At 44.5% G+C, this 12,759-nt stretch overlaps 1 protein-coding gene across 4 annotated transcripts in view; it reads left to right on the top strand.

Annotated features, from left to right (window-relative positions):
- pknox2 (pbx/knotted 1 homeobox 2) overlaps positions 1-12,759 on the top strand; it is a 343,270-nt gene that overhangs the window by 64,941 nt on the left and 265,570 nt on the right. For all 4 annotated transcript variants that reach the window (XM_067971059.1, XM_067971057.1, XM_067971055.1 and 1 more), the window contains exon 2: positions 4,056-4,118. The gene's annotated coding sequence lies outside the window, so the exon portion shown is untranslated. The remainder of the gene's footprint in view (positions 1-4,055; positions 4,119-12,759) is intronic.

The following is a 12,759-nucleotide window of genomic DNA, read 5'->3' as shown; positions in this document are numbered from 1 at the left end:
AGAATACTGGCCAACCATTCTATGTTGTACCATCATGGAGAAATCTCCAATGTCAAACAATAGGAACAATGCAGGACATTTCCTGGAGCTAGAGGCAATGTAAACATAATGTGGGAGGAAATAGATATCAAGAAAATCAAAGTCTCCAACATGAAATGCAACCCAAGTATAACTCTGAATGGAAAATGCTGGAGTTCTTAGTTTGGATTCTAATTCTCCATTTGTACATCCTGGGTTAGAATGGTACAATATCATTTTGGGTGTTTCTGGAAATTTATGGCCCTTTTCAATCTTTTTCTTCTCTGATTTTTTTTTTAGCACCAGTTTTCTCCCCTGAAGTCATAGACTCATTCTGGGTTAGGGTTCCATCAGCGCTAGTTGCTCTCTGATCCTTACCCAATTGGGGATTGCTTAAGTTGTGCCTTGACTATGCATGTTGGCAGGTTTATTGACTATGGAGCCCATCACAGTTGAGCTCAGTCCTGTTTTCGTGTGATATCCACACATGCCCACCTTCTAGGAGGGGTTGCTGGATCAAGATCAGGATTAAGACTTCTGGTTAATTTTGCCCTCCATAGATGAGGTCAGTTGACTCATTGTAAAAGGGGGAATCGGTCACCTTTCAATTCTGATTGGCTCAGAAACAGTCTTTAAATGTAAGCCATCCAGAGAGCTCCTTTTCAGTCTTTGACCTTCCCTGTAGAAAGAAATAAAGAATTTGCATTTTATAGCCTTTTCATGCCCTTAGGCCACCCAGTGCTTCACAGCCAATTAAATACTTTTGAAGTGTAGTCACTTTTGTGCAGCAGCCAATTTGTGCTCAGCAAGGCCCCACAGACAGCACTGCAATAAATGAACAGTTCATCTGTTTTTGATGGTGTTGGTTGACAGATAAATGTTGGCCAGGACACCAGGAGAACTCACCTGCTCTGCTTCAAAATAATGCTATGGAATCTTTTACATCCACCTAACATTGGTTTAATATCTCATCAAAATATTAATTTTGATTGAGAGGTTGAGCAGATGAATGCTCTGGGTGTCTCTAGATGCCACTTTGTAACCTGTAGCAAGAAGAACTATGGGAGCAATCCAGGATGGGTGAATCTGATGACTTTTTGTTCTCTTCTCTCCTCTTCTCCATGTGTAGCCTCTGCTTGGTGTTTTCCCCTGATGACCCAGTCTGTTTAGGGAATATAGGACATTCAGCCCCTCAAGCCTGTTCCGCCATTTGGCTGATCTGTACCTCAACTCCATTTACCCACCTTTGATCCATATCCCTTGATGCCCTTACCCAACAAAAATTTATCAGACTGAGTCTTGAATGTTTCAATTGACCCAGGATCCATAGGTTTATCATGTGCTGACAAAATTCTTTGAAACTGAGTTTCTCCCTCTGATCAGAGTAGAACATTGGTGATCCTGATATAGACTGGGGGGCCATTTACAGTTCCTCTCACCTTCATTTGTAGTGCTGAGCAAACTGCTCCACGTTCCTCCGGATCTCCATTCATGGCCAACATATCCTTGTGTTAAGACTAGCTGGCCTATAATTTCCTGACATCCCATTCCCTTTCATGAACGGGTGCAATATTTGCCATGTTCCAATCCAATGGCACAGTTCCCATTTCCAAAGAAAATTATAGTTAGTGCCTCTGCTATTTCTTTTCAGTATTTTGGGATGCATACCATCTGGGCCTGGTAGTCTCCTTAAACTTTTTTAAAAACCGGGTCCCTTTGAATATTTACCTTCCACATCCTTCTTGTGTGATCTTAGTCCACCTTTCACCTTTTTTAAAACCTGGGAATGTTTGATTCTGAAATTGGGTACCACTTCTCTTTACTCACACCCTTCACCTGGTTAACAAAATAAGTCCATTCTCCCTGCCCCTCCCACACCGAAAAAACAACTCATTGGTAAGTGAAATCCAGCTCTCAGTGTCCTGTGATCGTGAGAGTCCAGGAGTGATTTATGATGGGATGAAGAACTCTTTTAGCCTTGAGTACAGCCTTACAAATGCATGTGCATTGGTACCCAGTGAAGTGCTGGGCTTCCTTACTAAGAGGCCACATTTGACCTCTGACTCCATCAAACTTCAACTGATTCAGCTCGAGTAAAATGCAAGACACAGGCCAACTGAGGTCATATTGGTGCAAAACATACCTTGCAGAGACGAGGTCTGTTCCGTTGATGAAGGGAGATGGACCCAGAGCCTTAAAATTCTGTTCTACACATTCAGCTGCCTCTCTGTCCAGCTGAAAGAATGACCAGAAGGAATTAGGTCAACTCCTCTGCCAGCCCTACAACTGGAGTCTCCTTTGGCCTAAGGTTACCTCCCAGTCGGGGTGCATCTTTCGAGGGGCGAGACTTCTGCCCATCCCGGAGATGCCTTGCTGACCCGATTGTATTTCCGGCCCCAGAGTCATTTATGTACAGCCTATGGACTTCCCCAATCTCTGTCGGGGAGTCTTGCTTGTGGGCGGAGACTTGCTGCAGCAGTTCTCGGGGGCAGGGAGGGAAAGGGGTGACCAGCAAGCCTTGTGTTAAATACTTTTTGCCTGAAAATATCTCCTTTTCACTGGTATGGCTGTGCCTTCGGTTTTTGCCCCGGGTGCCACTCCATTGATCTCTGGATGCTGGGACCTAACAGACAGCTCCTAACTCCCAGCCTTCGAAGAGTGCAGCTGGCTGAAGACACAATCAAGGCCATGTTTTCCTCAGTCATGTTCTAGAGTCACTTCTTCTACTCTGAGCTGAACTTTAAACCCCATATACTTTCATCACTAAGACTGTTTACTTCCATTGTTCGCCTCCGCCTGTACCTCAGCCCCTCTGCTGCTGAAACCCTTACATGTGCATTTGTCATGTCCAGACTTGACATTTACAATGTACTCCTTGCTGGTCCCCTATCCTCCATCTGCCATAACTTGTCCAAAATTCTGCTGCTCGTATCCTGTCCTGCACTAAGTACCACTCGCCCATCAGCCCCATCCTCTCTAATTTACACTGGCTCCCTGTCCCCCCTAAGCATTACATTTGAAGTCCTTGTCCTGGCCTCTAAGTTGTTCCATGACCTCACTGCACCCTATCTTTGCAATCTCCTGCGGCCTCTCGCCCCTCCTGAATGTTGTGTTCCTCTGATTTCAGCATCCCCTCCTCCCTACCATAGGTGGTAGAGCCTTTACTTATCTTGGTCCTACTCTCTGGAACTCCCTCTCCACGCCTCTCTTCACCATTAAAAGGCTTCTTAAAACTCACCTCTTCAACCAAGCTTTTGCTCGCCCTTCCTAATGTCTCCCTTCCTGACTATGCGTCCATTTCCTTCTGCCTATTTACGGAGCTCCTTGGGACATTTGGTTAAATTAAAGGTGCTGTATAAATGCAAGTTATAGAATCGTAGAAAGGTTACAGCATGGAAGGAGGCCATTGGGCCCATCGAGTCCGTACCAACTCTATGCAAGAGCAATCCAGCTAGTCCCACTCCCCTGCCCCACCCCCGTAACCCTGGAAAGTTTTTCCCTTCAAGTATTTATCCAGTTCCCTTTTGAAAGCCATGATTGAATCTGCCTCCACCACCCCTCTGGCAGTGCATTCCAGATCCTAACCACTCGCTGTGTGAAAAAGTTTTTCCTCATGTAGCCTTTGGTTCTTTTGCCAAGCACCTTAAATCTATGTCCTCTGGTTCTTGACCCTTCCGCCAATGGAAACAGTTTCTCTCTGTCTACTCTGTCTAGACCCTTCATGATTTTAAATTTCTCTATCAAATCTCCTCTCAACCTTCTCTGTTCCAAGGAGAACAATCCCTGCTTTTCCAGTCTATCCACGTAACTAAAGTCCCTCATCCCTGGAATCATTCTAGTAAATCTCTTCTGCACCATCTCTAAGGCCTTCACATCTTTCCTAAAGTGTGGTGCCCTGAACTGGACACAATACTCCAGTTGTGGCCGAACCAGTATTTTATAAAGGTTCATTTGTTATAGTTTCCGTGTTAACCATGTTGGAGGCTGTAGTGATTGAATGATTAAGTTGACCAATATGTTGTCTTCTATTTCCACAGATGTACCAGAGGAGGATTTGAACTTTTCCTCAGAATCTTGCACCTCACGGACATACCTCCATCGTAAGTAATTCCATGTGTTCCTTCAACTCTTTGCATACGTCACGATCCCTGAGACCTTTGAAACGTGATGGCCAGTTGCAGAATCGTAACAGTATTGTTCCTGCATGTCATGAGTAGGGTTGCTAACTTTGGTTGGACTTGTTCCTGGAGGTTTCATCACATGACCTCCTTCCTCCAACCACACCGCCCACACACACCCGCCATTGGTCACGTGACAAGTCCATCCTCACAATGCACCGCCTTCCGATTAGGAAGTGAACAGACTCTTCATTATCTGATTGGGTGACCATCACCAATATCTTAATAACTAATAAACAAAAATGTTGAAAGAAAATGAAAAAAACACTTTTTAATGCCCCTATGATTTTTCTCCCAGGTGTTGCTTGCAGCAGTGAGCAGGAGGTTAATCTTTTATTCCTGGAGACTCCAGGACAATCCTGGAGGGTTGGCAACACTAGACATGAGCTGAACATAGTTGAAGTTGAGAGAGACAAATCCTGATTCTCTGCACTGTCTGAATGAACAAAGACCAAAGCGTGCAGCCTGTTGGATGCACAAGTTGTGATCACCTGTTGCATTTCCCAAATGTTCCTATGACCCAGTACACTCTTGGGGAGGGGAGGTTTACTGAAAATCCGCAATGTTCAGGCAACAAACTTTGAAAGCCTTTTGTCATGACTCGATTGCAGTGTATGTTAGACGTCCTGTGGACAGCTGAAAAATGTCTCTGTGCTGGAGTGAGTGATGAGGCAGAGAAAGATAGTTCAAATACCGATGGGGTGAGGCACTGAATCAGCAGCCGGTCACTGTGTGCTTCCCGCTGCTCAGAAAGAAGTGAACGTTGAACTTGCTTTTGCATGGTGTGTGATACGAGGTCGCAGATTTTATACTAGTTGGAAGAAGACTATCATTCTCTGTTTTTTGCTGCTTTTTGATTGATACCATTTGTCGGGAATGGATGCTGAAGAGGTCCCTGCAAGAAGTGTGCTTTCCATCAAGCTTATTCGAAATAATGATTCATTCCATATTTGCAGCTTAAGACAATTTGAAGATCTTTGAAGTGTGATATTTCCACTGGCTAGACTCTTGTGGTTGCTGAGTAATGAGATGTTAAACTGACATAAAGATGTGAACATACAAGTAATTAGCAGATGAACGTGTGGCTGGGCGAGAGTGGGGGCCATTAATCTGCTGTTGGAGTGTTGCTGTGGGTATGGCTCACCAAATGAAGGACTTGAGCATCGCAGGCGTTTGGAGCCCTCACTTCATTGGTAGAACTGTACGGTTATTGGGACGGCGCTGTTGTCAGCAAAGATGCTTTGACCCATCTATTTTTCCCTAGTAGACAGGAGACCCAGGACAGCAGTATAAGTGGCTGCCTCTGGTGCTGACAGTCGCCATTATTTCTGGCTACAGGTGAGCGACAGGTCAACCGTGTACGTGCGCAGTCCTCACAGTCATCGGGGACGGTCCAGCAGCCAGAAATGATCCGATTGTGTTCATTGGCCTACATTGGCTTCCGGTCCAGCAACACATCGATTTCAAAATTCTCATCCTCGTTTTCAAATCCCTCCCTATCTCTGTAACCTCCTACAACCCTCCGAGATCCTTCCAATTCTGGCATCTTGCGCACTCCCAGTTTCCTTCGCCCCACCATTGGGGGCCGTGCTTCCAGCTGCCTAGGCACTAAGCTCTGGAATTCCCTCCCTAAACCGCTCGCTCTCCTCCTTTAAGACGGTCCATAAAAACCTACCTGTTTGATCAAACTTTTGGCCACCTGTCCTAATATCTCCTAATGTGGCTCGGTGTCAAATTTTGTTTGATAACGCTCCTGTGAAGCACCTTTGGATGTTTTACAATGTTAAAGGCGCTATATAAATGCAAGTTGCTGTGGATTTTGCCCTTGTAAGATAAGTATCAGGAGTCCAGGGCATTTCCTGTGTATTGTAGACAAAGCAGGGGTGGGAGTGGTGAGCTCAGGTAGTGCACTTAGCTGCAGGATAGTAGGATGTTATTTTTCAGCCAAATTCCCAGCACGTCCAGTTCCTGACCTCAGACATGCTTTCAGGTGGAAGTGGAAGAATATTACTTCAAATTAAACCACTGAAGCAGGGCCAGGGGGACATAAATACAAATTAGTGAGAAATGTTTTAAAACTAATATTAGGAAGAATGGCCTCATGGAAAGATGGATAAATGTTTGGAGCTAACTGCCAGGCACAGTAATAGAGACAAAAAAGAGTAGGGATCATCTAAATGCAGCTGAATGCTATAGTGGGTGAGGTAGGGTACAATGGGATGAGCTTGAATGGGTCAAATGGCCGTTTTTTTAAATCCTTGACCCATGTGTTTTTGTGGAGGACAAGGCGCTTGCTTGTTGGAGCCGGAGTGCAGTTGTGTCACGGAACTCCTGTACTCCTCTTGGAGAATGGTTGGAGAGGAGCTCCGTCGAAGGCCTGGTCGGAGAGGGGAGGGACCCTGTCGATGGCCTGGTCGGAGGCCTAGGAGCTAATTTGTGCCTGCATCTTTGGCTGGAAAAGAAACATAGCAAGAAGGTGTGGTATTGGTAACCGAATGAAGTAGAGGGAAATGAATATAAAATAGCAACAATAAATTAACATTTTAAATTTAATTTTTACTTTTTACAAAAAAACGTTAACATTGCTGTTCCTGTAAATGTGGTGACCAGTTGGGAACAGTAACCCCTGCTTAATTTAAGCAGATATAATTCATGTTTTGAAGTTTGCTTCTGTTTATCGACTCTACAGATTTTTAAAATGAAAATTTAAGACTAGTAACAAAAGTCCATTTAACCAGTCTAATTCAAGTTGTGTACTAATCACTGCTGTCGGCAGCTCCCCCCCCAGCCCCCGCCGCCCCCAACCTTGCTCTCGGTGCCTGGGTGGTACAGCTCCACCTCTCCCCAAACCACAAAAACCCTCCAACTCTCTGGAATGGTTGTGGGTGATTGGCTGCTTCTTCCAGGATATCATAAATACTAAGTGTCAAGGACATTTTCCAGAACTCACATTCAACTTGTTTCATTTTTTTTCCTCAGCAATCTTCTGATGCCCCATGAAGATATCGCTGAGGTACAATTCCATATGTGTCTGTCATCACGTGGTACCTTGTCCATTTGGCCATAATGTATGTGTAATCCTGGTCAGTGATTGTCAACGAGCTGTAGTGGCCAACTATAGTGGGCATCACAGTCGAGCACAGTCCTATACACACCTGACATTCTAGTACACACACTGCCGGCAGGGATAGTGACCAGGAGCCAGGACACTGGCTGTTCCTGCCCCCACCCCAAGATCAATTGTAACTCTTCTACCACCTGCCTCAACTAACTCAGCACAGTTCAGGGTCAAACCTGGGACCATTTTTGATCTGGTTTAGCTGCTGGCTGAGCCATCAAGGGAGCAACTTGTGGCTTGTTAACTGTATAATCTTGGCCTACGGTTTCTCGTAAAGAACATCCTAAAATCCACCTTGTCTTGTCCTGTTTTCACTTTTAAATCCTGAATCCTGACCTTTTTTCTCAGGAGAACTTGAGTTTTCAGACCCTCTTTTCACAGTTGTTGGTTAATGCTCCCTGTCTTCCTGAGGTGTGCTGCCCAAAGCTGAGGAATTTCAAAATGTTCTCTTCGGTCCCCACCGCAGCACCATCATTGTCTCTTTCATTGACGAGACAAGGTACTTGGGGCAATCAAGCTCTTCTTGACTGGTCCTGGTGTTAACAAACAGCGAGGGCAGTGCTCTTATGTGTGAGGGGCTAGTCATGCCAGATTTTACTGCTCATTTCAAACTCTGCTTTGGTATTGTTCTCTTATAACTTAAAGATGAAATACCTTTTTTAAAAAAAAAACAGTGTCGGCTTTGCCTCATTGACACCACTCTTGCCTCTGAATCAGAAGATTGGAGTTCTTTGAGCGCATAATCTAGACCGACGCTGCAGTGCAGTACTCTGAGTGCTGCACTGTTGGAGGTGCCGTTTTTCAGATGAGGCGTTAAACCAAGGCCCCATCTGCCTGCTCAGGAGGATGTAAAAGATCGCATGCCACTATTCAAAGAAGAGCAGGGGTGTTCTCCCTAGTGTCCTGGTCAATATTTACCCCTGAACCAACATCACTAAAATAGATTATCTGGTCATTTATCACATTGCTGTTTGTGGGACCTTGCAGTTCACAAATTGGCTGCCCCGTTTCCTACATTACAATAGTGATTACACTTCAAAATGTACTTCACTGGCTATGTAGTGCTTTGGGACATCCGCATGAAGAACTATATAATGTAAGTTATTTCTTTCAGTGAGTCTTATTATTGGAACCTTATAAGAAATCAAATAGTTGTAAATCAATGTGATTAACCTTGTCATCTAATTTAATATTTTGATTTACTCAAGTTGAGGGATGATGGTACTGCATAGTGGAACACTTAATATCCAGTGCCACCATTGAACCCTCTCGGCTCAGGTACAGTGTGGAAGCCCTAGCTTGAGACGAACGCTTTACATCATTGTTACATTTTCATTTCCCGCGCCAGCTGTCCTTTATTCTGGTCTGGGTGAAAATGCCAATCCGTTTGTATTGTTTCCAGTTTTTTTGTGGTTAGACGTTGGGTAGTTGAGCAAACACAGGACCAGGATATCCCGTGTTGGAATCCCAGCGAGCGAGTTGAAGTCAGCCTTTCACCCTTTTGAGGTGGGTGAAGCAAGTACCATATTTTAGGTTTTGGGCTAAAAGTGGGAGACTTTGTAAGGTGCTTGTTTTTTTTTTTATTCGTTCACGGGATGTGGGCGTCGCTGGCAAGGCCGGCATTTATTGCCCATCCCTAATTGCCCTTGAGAAGGTGGTGGTGAGCCGCCTTCTTGAACCGCTGCAGTCCGTGTGGTGACGGTTCTCCCACAGTGCTGTTAGGAAGGGAGTTCCAGGATTTTGACCCAGCGACCCTATTGCAGTACCTGTCCTTGGACATTCTTTGCTATGCAGCAATGGGAATGGCGATCAGCATTACAGCAGAAACAGACTAAATATGTCTTTAAAGAATGCCGACCTTCTTGCATTAATTTCTGTCCAGATGGTATTATGGGCCCAGGCCCATAAGGAGAACACTTGGTCAGCAAATAGGGGAAATATTTGTACTTAAGTGCCAGAGGTGAAAGGACAGCAAGTTAACACTGGATTCTGGAACACAGTTGTTTAAATTGTGAGTGTTGTCCTCATTGTGGAGAGGACTGAGTTTAGTGGGGAGGGGAAGTAAAGAGATGAGCACAATTGGTGCATTTATGTTCTAAAAACTGCAGTTCATTGCTGCAATTACAATTTACAAACTGCGTGATTTCCCTAGGATTTGAATTGGAGGCCGTTCTTGTCACTGAATAGAAAATGGAAGGTAGGCTGTGAGAAAGGGGAGATTCGTTTTGAGCCGGAATCCATTAAGATAAAGTTTTTTTGATGGTGGGGCAACATGTTTAAAATGTTAATAGATGTAGTTTTGGTCAGAAAGTGATTTGTTTTCTGGCCGTGATCAAATATGAAAACAGTCTGATGGAAATGCGGAAGGCCTTTAGCTCATTGTCCCTATTAGCCCATTGATCCTATTAGTCTATTGTCTACCAAGGTGTGAGGACTGTTAACATCTTGTTTGCTTTATGGCTTCAAAAATAGCTTTATATCAAAGACATTCCATGGGATGAATATCCCAGTCCTAATTGCTAGTCTTAAATTCAGAGTTTTTTTTGAGATTCACATATTCCATGTGTAATATCTCACCCTGAACGATACACTTCAAGATCATGCATGGTAGACCAAGGAATAAGAGGAGGCTTTGGTGTGTCATTTTTGTAAATAAATAGTTTAGCCTGTGCGAAGTGGTCTAACAATGCGATTGTTTTCCATTGTTTGGATTGAGAGGAGACATGGTGCACGTCCTCTATATTCACCAGTAATCAATTTACCTTGATGGAGATTGGTTGTTAGACCTGGGCTGCAATAACTTGGATACAGGCCTGAGTAGACCTTGTAGGCGATATATGCTGTCCACAGAAACTGTAGTCAAAATGTTCACAGTAAAAATGTGTTAGAGAGAAAGAAAGAACTTGGATTCATATAGCGTCTTTCACGACCTCAGGATATCCAAAAGCACTTTCCAGCCAATTAAGTACTTTTTTGAGGTGTAGTCACTGTTGTAATGTAGGAAACGTGGCAGCCAATTTGTGCACAGCAAGGTCCCACAAACAGCAATGTGATGATGACCACATAATTTTTTTTAGTGTTGTTGGTTGAGGGATAAGTATTGGCCAGGACACTGGGGAGAACACCCCTGCTCTTCTTCGAATAGTGCCATGGGGTCTTTTGCATCCACCTGAGAGGGCAGATGGGGGTCTCGGTTTAATGTCTCAACAGAAAGACAGCACCTCCGACAGTGCAGCTGCCTCAGTACTTGGAGAGAAATTGAACTGCAACAATCTCCACTGATAATCCAACTCCATCACACTGTTGGGTCAGTAACTCCTTTTGGTTAATTCCTTATGGCCATCACTAGGTAGTGGACAAAAATGTCATTAGCAATTTGACTGGGGAGGGAGGGGTGTAAGAGAGAAGTACGTGGTAGTTATTCTTCATTCTGTTGATGAACTCTACTTTGCTCCCCCTTCCAAAAAAAAATTTCTGGAGGCAAGACTTTTGCAGTTTCTATGTGAATATTGGTGTGTTTCCTGGGTATCTTGCTGCCAGAGTGTCATTCAGACTGACTGAATACACAGAAAAACCAAAGATCGCAGTTGAAGCCCAAATAAAGGTCAGTGCTGTCCCAGAGGCATTTAGCTGAAACCTCCTTGTATCGAGTGTCAGTGTAAGGGTTAAGTAGGGCTGGCTGTTTGTTTTTTTATTTTTATATCCTTTATTGTTGTTGACTTCCTGCGGTTCATGGATCAAGGGGAGGTTGTAGAGCTGCAATTTATCTCTCTTTTCAGGGTCAGAAAATGAAGCGTTTGGGGCTCTGATCGTCAATCATGAGGTACCTTTATCACTTGGCCTGCAATACTGTGTGTGGCTCAATGTTTGATGGCTTCTCTTGTGTATTGATATCGGTTGCATTTTAAAGGCAAGATTTCTGGTCCTACAATAGCTACACTGAGAGTGATTGTGGTTGGGGAGAGTTCAGAGAGAATAAGATAACTGAGATATCAGTGCAGATTTTTAAAATTTATTTTTACCATCAAATTTCCCCCCTCCCCATCTCTCCTCAGGTGAGTTTTGGTACCAGACCAGTTGTCCTTCGGTATCCCATCCGAATGGCCGTTATTCACTTGTCTGCAGATTTCTTTTGACTGTGGGGAGCAACACAGCCCCGTCCAAACAAGTCCTCACCTAATGCACACACTAATACACGTGCCAGCCGGGTCATTGGATAACGATCAGAAGTGGGCATCTTGGCCGATTTTGTTTTTTTTCCATTCTCCTCCCTAGCCCAAGGGCACTGAGGACAATTGTAGTGCCTCTGCTGCTGTCCTGGCTGAGATCAGCTGATTCAGCATAGACTGGAGATCGGACCTGGGGCCGTCCTGGTGTGTATGCCTCAGCTGTTCACTGGATGAACTGATTAACCCATTGGGGGACCCTTGGTAGAGTGATTAACAAGTTAGATTTGGGCTGCCGATGTTGGTGCAGTGTGTCGCTGTGCAGGTGTTGCTCTGTGTAGGCGGGAGGAACTGATGCTGGTGATACCCAGTCTACTGGTGTATAGGGTGATTAGCCGAGGTCTTGGAGCAGACTATCTGCTGCCACCTCTCAGGGTAGTGTTCGATGGAAGGAATGATCTGAGTGGTACTCTAGCGTCAGTGTGACTGTTTTTCCTTTTACACATTAGCCATTCTGTGGTCTCTCCAGATGAGATTGGCAAGTAGTGCCAAAGCGGAGCAGTTTATTGGTGTGGACCCATCAAGAGCTGGACTGTGTCAGCCAAAGTTCACCATACAGTCAATAGAGGAAATTTTCATCTCACCAGTTTGGACTGCTTTAGGCCCAAGCCCAGTGCTTTATCCAGTCCCTCATTTTTTTGGTAGTTTCATAATTGTATGACCAATAATGTAAATTGGATGGGCTTGTCCTAAGGACAGGTAACAATTAGAAAAGAGTGTTTGTTCCAAATGTGGGCACAGCTATTTTTATCATCTGTGTCCTTCTCTCTCCTGTTGAAAACTAGTTTGTGATTTGTCCCGCACTACATTGCCCTGAGTGCTCCTGTCTCTTTCTCAATCAGGTTGCCCAGGTAACATTTTTTTTGTTTCTTACTTGTCTTTGGTTATGGTGGTCACTGCCTTAACGACACTCCTTGGGTCATCCAGATACTTTTCTGAAGCAGATGCATGAAGAATCTTGTGAAATTAGTGGGAAGCTGCTACAGTGGGTGAAGAATTGGTTGCATGCCTATTCGCAGAAAGTTGTTATCAATAGCTGTGGATCTGCTTGGCGGCCAGTTAGCAGTGGTGTCTGACAGGGATTGGTGCAAGGGCCTTTGCTCTTTACTATCTATATTAAATACCTAGATGAAGGTGATGGGGGAATGATCCACAGGTTTGCAGATGATACGGAGATTTATGTAGGGGTTGGGACTGTGGCAGAAACAAAACAATTGTA

The sequence above is a fragment of the Heptranchias perlo genome, chromosome 33, assembly GCF_035084215.1.
Source record: "Heptranchias perlo isolate sHepPer1 chromosome 33, sHepPer1.hap1, whole genome shotgun sequence".
NCBI lineage: Eukaryota > Metazoa > Chordata > Chondrichthyes > Hexanchiformes > Hexanchidae > Heptranchias > Heptranchias perlo.
Note: the sequence above shows the minus strand (reverse complement) of the source record. Positions and strands in the feature narration are given on the sequence as shown.